Source organism: Frieseomelitta varia, unplaced genomic scaffold (assembly GCF_011392965.1).
Source record: "Frieseomelitta varia isolate USP_RPSP 00005682 unplaced genomic scaffold, Fvar_1.2 scaffold_707, whole genome shotgun sequence".
Taxonomy (NCBI): domain Eukaryota; kingdom Metazoa; phylum Arthropoda; class Insecta; order Hymenoptera; family Apidae; genus Frieseomelitta; species Frieseomelitta varia.
The window spans coordinates 236731-245268 of record NW_025110487.1 but is presented as its reverse complement, the minus strand read 5'-3'; the positions used below and the strand labels follow the sequence as shown (position 1 = coordinate 245268).

The window sequence follows — 8538 nt, the reverse complement described above, 5'->3', positions numbered from 1 at the left end:
GTTTGGTAAACGTTCGTATGGCGAGAAACTGATCGTTCGTCACCCGTTTCTTTTTTTTTTTTTTTTTTTTCTTTCTTTGTCGAAATTATCAGTACATTAGTTTCAAATTTTTGCTAGGTTACATATATTCTTTACACGTTGATCCTTTAATAAACTACGGAAGAGGGAGACGCCGTTTTCTGATACAGTACAATACAAACGAAGCGACAAAGAGTTGGATAGAAACGAATCACTACAGAAATTACAATTTTGTGAATTGTACGTGGAAATTGCCGGTCGTGAATGTGTAAATGTCGGCACGACGAAGAAAACGTGCACACGTCCGCTCAGGGTCTGTTGTTTTCGAGCCACCGGCAGTCGAGAATATATCGGCCATTTTTCTCCGACTAACTAGCAGCGATCGCCATGCTTAACCGGTGAGACCGGTAATTTTTACTTTCCTCTCGCTCTTTTCATTTTCTTTTTTTCTCCTTTCTTTTTCCACCCTTCCTTTCCTTTCTTTCTTTCTATCTCGCCTGGTTACGCTTTTTTCTTCAGGTGCACAGATACGCCAGCGTCAGGGGAGGCCGCACGATACACACACGCCGGTAACACATTCAGGGAATCGTAATTGGGAGCCGATCGGATCCCGAGCCGATCAAGTTACCGCAAGAAATAGTCTGGCCAATTAGCCTGCTCGATAATTACCGGTGCTGGTCCTGTCTCTTGAAAAACGATCAACTGCCCAGCAGGAAATTAACGCCCAGCCTGTATACGTGTTTATTACGTACGCGTGTTTTCCTTGATTTTCGCGTGCTATACGTGCAAACTGCTCTGAAACATCTCTTTCTTTCTTTCTTTCTTTAATGCCTCGCTTTGTCGCGGCTGGCGTTGAAATTACTGTTAAATGGAGGATTAATTCAAGAAAAAATCGCGCCGCATAATACGATACGATACGATACGATACGATACGCGGCCATAAACGAGTCTCGATCACGCAGGGACACAGATCGATCCGTGAATGACAGACGTGTATTTTCTTTTTCTTTTTTTTTTTTTCGTAATTAGAATGTCTCGCGTTCGAACGAAACGAAACGATAAACCTCGCCAGCTAATGACCGCGATTAATCATTCACCGAGTTCCATTCTTCCTCCTCGTCCTTCCAGTGCCCTACGTCTGAGAGACAGTGAATCGATAAGAAGGCCGTAACGATTAACGCAAGTCGCACGTGGCCACGCGTTTCTGATAACGCGTAACGAAGCATTGTGACGCGGGCAATTGCCGGTGGCAAGTCGAGCGTAAACTAACACGAGGTTCCAACTTTTCCCTCCGACATTTTTCACGCGCGTATCGTTTCTTACCGGCAGCTTGTTTGTCGTCTGCGAAACGTTCGTTTCGTTGGTTCCCGATAGACCGGGAAAACAAGGTGGAAAAAGTCGTCGCGCGGAAGAATTTGTCGATACACTGCGCAAAATGGAGGAGGTGGGTCCGTCCATGCTCCCTCGTTTCTCCGAGCGATCGCGTGAACGCGGCCATCTGAATATATATATATCTATATTCCAGCGGCGCGATTTAATAAATCTAGAAACTGTCAACGGCTTCCCGCGGCGGACAATGCATTCCATTAATAACGGGGCGTCGCAACGGGTCGCAGCCAACGATCGACCGAAATTCAAAACCGATCTCGTTAAACCGATACTCGGTTATAACGGATAGCTGTGGAAACGAAACCGATCCAAGGAAAATGTCGAAAAATAAAATGAAAGAAAGAGAGAGAGAGAGAGAGAGAGAGAGAGAGAGAGAGAGAGAGAGAGAGAGAGAGAGAGAAAAGAAAACTGTCGAAACGCGAGAGTATAATAGAATATAAAGCGCCATTCAATCTCCATCGTTCGTCAAACAACTCCATTTATCATTTATAAATAAACGCACCGAAACGGGAAATAAAAGGCCAAAAAACCAAGGAAGAAACAAAAGCGGAACGAAAGCAAAGTATGCGCGTCTATGCGATTGACTTTGCACGGGAAAAGGTTTGGCGAGAGAAAAAAAAAAAAAAAAAAAAAAAAAAGTTGGTCGATCGGTTCTTTTCTCCGAGGTCGTAAATGAACCGAGCGACATCACCTCCGTTAAATCAAAAAGGTACAAAAAGTCTCATTTACCCCCGGAACTTGTGAAATATCCAAAGTAAAGCAAAAACGATTTTCCACGTTTCACGCTTTGAAAAGTACGAAATCTGCGCGAAGACCCGAAAAGGTGGAGTCGATCGTTTGGACGAGTTTGAAATGCGCGCGCGCAAGAGAGAAAGAGAGAGAGTTGGCAATAAAATCCGCTTCGTGTCGCAAACGGTCATGACGGTGCCCGCGGATCTTGTTCGTGAAAGTGACGGGGGCCCCGATCATCGGACCATTTATTATATTTTTCAGTGGAACCTCGCGGCCGGCCGGGTTTATGATTTTGCTTAATTAATGGCCACCTCCTCCCCTCGAACACAGCGGCCGGCCACCGCTTTGTCGTCCATCCCTTCGACTCTCTCCCAACCCAACCCGTTCTCCTCTCTCTCTCTCTCTCTCTCTCTCCCGCGGCCCTTTCTATCAAGCGTTCGCGGCCCCCTCCAGCGTTAGACACGCAAACGCTTCCCCTCCGCGCGGCGGCAAAGCGACCCGGTGGCCATTAGCCTGCACGGATTGCGCAATTTCGGGAAATTGCGAAGTAATTCGCGGTTGCGGCCACTCTCGTCTCCCTCTCCTGCTCCCCGCAGAGACGAGGGAGTGAGAGAGACGGAGAAACACAGAGAACGATCGGAGGAAAGGACCGGCAGATTCGAGGTTTCGCTGAGCGAGGATACACACACGATATGCGCCGGATATGTTTTCGCGTGATCGATTGGGGGGGGGGGGGGGGGGGGCTCTTCCTTTTTTACGATTCTGGAATCTGGAATCTCTGTTGATTCGATTTCGGGCAAGCTTGGAAACTAAAACTAGACGAGAGTCTCACTGTCACTCCACGATAAATATATCGAATGTCGGAGAGACGAGCAAGCAGTTTCGAGACTCTCGAGAGCTGGAAATGGGGTGCGTGTGAAATTTGAGAAACTGAAGAGATTCGAGAGGTGAAAGAAACGTTGGAGAAGATAACGACCTTTGTCGAAATCAACAGGGTTGATTTTTGGCCGAGTTCCACGAGTCCGTATCCGTGGGAGTTTTGTACTAACGGGACTAGAATTGATGACAGTTAAAATTTGGGGCGCGTCGCGTACGACTCGAAATTTCACGAAAACGCACGCTGAACTTGAACGCGTGTGTCTCTTGCAAAGGAAAAGAGGACGACGAAGAAAAAAAAAAAAAAAAAAGAAAAAGGAAAAAGCACGCTCAAGAGAGAAATCGTGCGAATTGCATTTAGAAATTCATCCAGCCTCCTGGAAGGAACTCACTATCCGCTAAACGCGAAAATGCAACGTTACGCAATAGTTACCAACGAGTTGCAGCGAGTACGCGTAGTTAAACGTCTGACCGTCTATCGAAAGCGTAATGTGTACTCGTGGCGACTTGAAAAGAAAGGAGAAACAAAAGGAAACGAAAACGAGAGACAGAAAGAGAGAGAGAGAGAGAAAGAGAGAGAGAGGCTGAAACGGAAACTTGGAGCCAATTAGAAACTTGAAGCTTGACCGAATGAGTAAACGATCGCGCGAATTGAAACTTACGCGGTGTTTCGCGTCGGGAAATTATTGAAATCAAATAAAACTACGATCCACCACCACCGCCAAAGCTACCGCACCTTTGTTGAGACTGTTTCCGTTAAAAGTAAAGTAAAAACGAAACAAAGAGAGAAGAGATAGGGAAAGAGAAGAGAAGACAGCAAGAAATAAAAAGATAGAAAAAGGGAAGAAAAAAAGTAACGGCAAAGCAATAGCCACGATGAATGGCGGGCCATTTAAAAAGAGAGTGAAAGAGAGAGAGAAAGGGGGGAGGGAGGAGAGGGGTGGGGGGAAATAAAAAAAAAAGAAATGGCTACAATACCGATGCTATTCTGAGTACTGAGTTCCCAGTCTTTCATGAGGATTTCTCGAGCAGGTCAGGATGACGGCGACGTGGGTGCACCTATAATGCAGACATCGTGAGATCGTACATGTTGAATTACAGTTGAAGATAGAAGGGGGATCGTGCGGTTTGCTGAATATGTGTGTGTATATATATATATACAGCGAGCAACGAAAGTATTCCAACGGCACGATAGAAAATAATTGATTATACAAAAATTGTAGAATAAATTGCAATTTGTTGAAACAAATTGTTTTTATACTATTGTATGTACATTTGCTGAATGTGTGCAAAGTTGGAGAAAAATTAAGCCATAAGTAAACAAATTACATAACATTTTTCACGAATAAGTACGCATAAGGTATAACAAAAATATTCGAACGCAATTTTAATAATTATGACAGAATGCAATATATGCGATTACATTGCATTTTAATATCTAGTTGGGCCACTTTGCACTATTTAGCACTATTTAGCAAATGTATATACAATAGTATAAAAACAATTTGTTTCAATAAATTGTAACTTATTGTACAATTTTTGTATAATCAATTATTTTCTATCATGCCGTTCAAATACTTTCGTTGTGTATATATATATATATATATATATATGTACATTCGCAAACTGTGTTGCGCCGTGGTCGTCAAATATTAATTTATTCGCCGAGTAATGATAATAATAATAATAATAATAATAATAATAATTGTTAATACTTCTTCGAACGTGCAACTATTTCAAATTCTGATTTTGCTCGTTTGTTTTGGAACGCGCGGGAAAACGCAATTTGCAATTAGTTGCCAAGTAAATTGTATTAACCTTCTAAGGACGTGGTATTTAAATCCCCTTTCGCTAGTGGACGGATTTAAATCGCCAGGCAAAGTTTAATTTTACATGTTTTTATATAAATTATCGTATTTCCTATCATATTTTCAAAGTGAATCAAATCAAATAAAGACTCAAGCTACTCAAAACAAGAAGAGAGAGAGAGACCGTCGATCGGACGTTGGTACTTAAAAAGTTAAACGAGTAACTGTATCAAAAAAGTATGAAAAGGAAAGGCGGAGCAAAATTTGGATAAAAATTATTCTCCGACTGAGTGAGAATTGATCAACGATTCGGTTAATCGTAATTTCAAGCAATCGCAGAAACGTGGATGTTCGATTGACGGAGCGTACGTGTATCGTTGGTTTGCAAGAGTATTGAGAAAGAGCGTACTCTATTTATCTACAAAACGATCTTGGAACACGGATCGAAACGAGACGGCGCAATTGGCGTGTTTAACGCGTACACGGTCAATGAATACTCGAATCAATCAACGTGACGGATAATTCGCGACACTTGCGTCTTATTTACGATCGAATCTCGAAATCACGTTTTCTCTCCGTTCGAGACAGACAGAGTTTCGATAGTTTTGCGAGTCGCTGCGCGTAATACACGCGTCGATCTGGATTACTAGAGTGATACTAGAGAGTCAAGGTATTACTTGGGTAATATCGAATACCGCAGAGGCAGCCGGTGGCAACGTTCGCTCGCGATACGATCGATCTATATATATATATATATAGAGAGAGAGAGAGAGAGCTTACGATTACGCCGAACGCGGAATGATAAATAACAAGAGGCAGGGAAAGAAGGGGCGCAGACAGGGCAGGTTTTCCTCGCGGAGGACCGGATGTCCCGACTTTCACGCGGGCACCGCGGTGAAATCGGCTCGTTACTCACGCGGGCGACTCGCGGTTACGCTCGCGAGCGTCTTCGGAAAGCGTGGAAACGACTCGCACGCACTCGCGCGGCCTTTCCATATCGAGACTAATATTACGCAACCGCGACATTTCGATCACGTGCAGATCTAAAGCCCATTTTCTCTTTTCTCCTTTTTTCTAAATCGGATTTAGAAAAACGGATTTTTTTGGACCACCGATCGATTCAATTTCATTTTCTATCCGTTTCTGTTGTGGTTAATCGCCGTGCGATCTCTTTTCGCGAAATCGTGGATAACGAGGAAAGATTTGCTCCTTCAGAGGAAAGGACTCGCGCATTTGGCGCGCATCATTGACACGCGATTTGAAACTTGGCTCTACGCACGTACAGTTCCCGAAGTTGTGCACAGTTTTCGTTTGTTCCGTAAACGCGGGCGGGTTCCTTAATCGGGCGCTGTTTGTAAAACAGCGGTGTAAAATATTTCTGCGAAAGTCACGTACGCGGCAAAGTGGCCGAGCGGGTTCGGACCGTGATCCATTATTAGCATTTTCGAGGGTGGCGGCGAGTTACGTAAGAAGAGGGAGAGGGATCGTTCGTGATTTGCCGAGGTGATTTGTTTGCCGTGGGACAACAGAGAGCTCGTCGCCAAACGAGCGAAACCAGCGAAACCAGCGAAACCAGCGAAATTCGAAGCGATTTTCCCGTGGTCGTAAATCGAGCGACAAGAGGGAGGAGGAGGTATCCCGCGTGTATCTCACCGTACAAAAATAGACCGGCACGCCTTTCGTATTTTCGAAAAGTCCGCCTCCGCCTCTAAAAGCTGTCTTGTCGTCAGATTTTTTTAGAGATCCCGGTGAAACAGATTTCAGTAAATTTGCACGCGCGCGTTACAAAGAGAGAAAGAGAGAAAAGAAACGCGAGTTCTACTATTCCGGTACCAGGCGAACGAGAGTATTATTTGCGAAAATACAGGTACGCAAATAAAACGCGATCTTGCGCGTATCTTTTATCGGTGAATGGTTGTTGTTCGATGGAAAAATCCGTTCGGAGCGAATGAAGCGAAATTGCCAAAAGGAACGAAACTCGTTCGATCAAAAATTCCGTCTGTCCTGTTTGTCTGTCTGTCCTGATATCAGTTATGAGAGCGACGTCGAATCGAACTCGAGTTCGCTGGTTAAATAACTCGCTGGGAAAACGGTAGGTAGAGAGGAAAAAAAGAAAAAAAAATTTTTTTTTTTTTTTTGCGCGCGCGATGATGCGGAAATGAAAAACAAAACAGTCGTTTTAACAGATTGTAAACGAAGTGTTAATTGAATCCGTAATTCGAGCACGTTTTTACGAAAAACGCTTTCCGCGGAAAATCGCTCGCTTTGGCGCCGGCATCGTACTTTGGGTATTTTCATGCGCGTGTTTTCCTTTTTTTTTTTTTTTTTTTTCAAATATTTTTTCCCGATAGGATATCTTGATTTTAAAAATATGTTTTCGCCGGAACTGGGAAAATTCTATGAAAAACATTCCAGGCGTGGTCGACGTGCACGCAAAGCGGCTGAAAAAAATTTTTTTTTTTTTGATTATTCGCTCGAGAGCTCGCTTGTCTCATTGATATATGTATATATATATATATATTTTTTTTTTCTTTTTTTTCCGCGATTGTAAAATCTGTTTCGTCGGTCGTTAAAATTCGCTTGAAACAAAACCGAGTTCAATCGTCGAACAAATTCAAAGAACACACAAATTTGAGGAATTTAATTCGCGCGGATAAACGAGATCAACGAACGTGTATGAAACTTCCAAGATACGTCCATATATACTCGTTTCGAGCATAGTTCTCGTCTCTTCACGGCCAATTCTGGCAAATCTGAGTCAGCTGTTGCGAAGATTCATTGGCACTGCGCGAGAAATACAAATGGACAATTTAACCGAGAAGAAGATTTGTCGGAGAAAGTCGAGAGCCGATCTTTCCAGAGAGCGTGGCGATTACTCGATCGAAATGATAAATAATTCATGCGCGGACGGTGGATGATCGGAGGAAAGAAATCAAACACAAAGCGAAAACGGGACAGCGGTAACGGTACAAAAAAGGCTGTGATAAACGCCGTGTATCTCTCTGGGAGAGAGAGACTGGAAGCAACGAAACGTACGGTATGGCAACGGCGTTGCCTTTTGTCCTGGCGCGGCGGCTCGTCCTTTTCTAGCGCGGTGAAAAAAATGCACGACGAACGGCTTTCCGGGTATAAAGCTGAGTATCCACGAAAGAATGCCAGGTCCTGAGAGGTGGAACGCTCCTCTCTCTCTCTCTCTCTCTCTACGCGGAAAGGAATCTCGAGGGTGAACCTGCGCCTCGGGCGTCATCGAGACATCGAGAACGATGCCCCGGGCGTGCACGCGTGCTGCAAGGATAACGTAACGCGGAAAACGCGTTCCACCGTTCAACGGTAGTTTCCGTGCCAACCGTGCCGGCAACTTCCACGTTCGACCAGCAAATTCAACGTTCGAGGATTGCTCTCGCGATTGCCACATTGCGTCCCCTCCTTCACGCCCTTACTTAGTATCTTACTCTAGTCTAGTTACAGTGTTTCTTAAACAGGCGTCGCTCGTACGCTCGTTTAACCCATTCGCATCACGACTCTACCTATGCTACTACGCTGAGACGTCAGCGGCATTCGACTGACATATATAAACGAAGATCGCCGATCGCGGAATGAATAGTCGACGCTCGGTGATAGGTGAATATTCCGTTCACGGATGCAAATGGTTTAACGTTCGAAGAACTCCAACGAAGAAACCAAGTGTGAACTTTGAATGGAAATTTCAGACAGG

At 44.3% G+C, this 8538-nt stretch overlaps 1 long non-coding RNA gene across 1 annotated transcript in view; it reads right to left on the bottom strand.

Moving 5' to 3' along the window:
- Positions 1–3965: 3965 nt before the first annotated feature.
- The window catches only part of LOC122535357, a 60444-nt gene continuing 55871 nt past the window's right edge, over positions 3966–8538 (bottom strand). The window contains exon 3 of the long non-coding RNA XR_006308147.1: positions 3966–4074. This is a non-coding gene — a long non-coding RNA (uncharacterized LOC122535357). The remainder of the gene's footprint in view (positions 4075–8538) is intronic.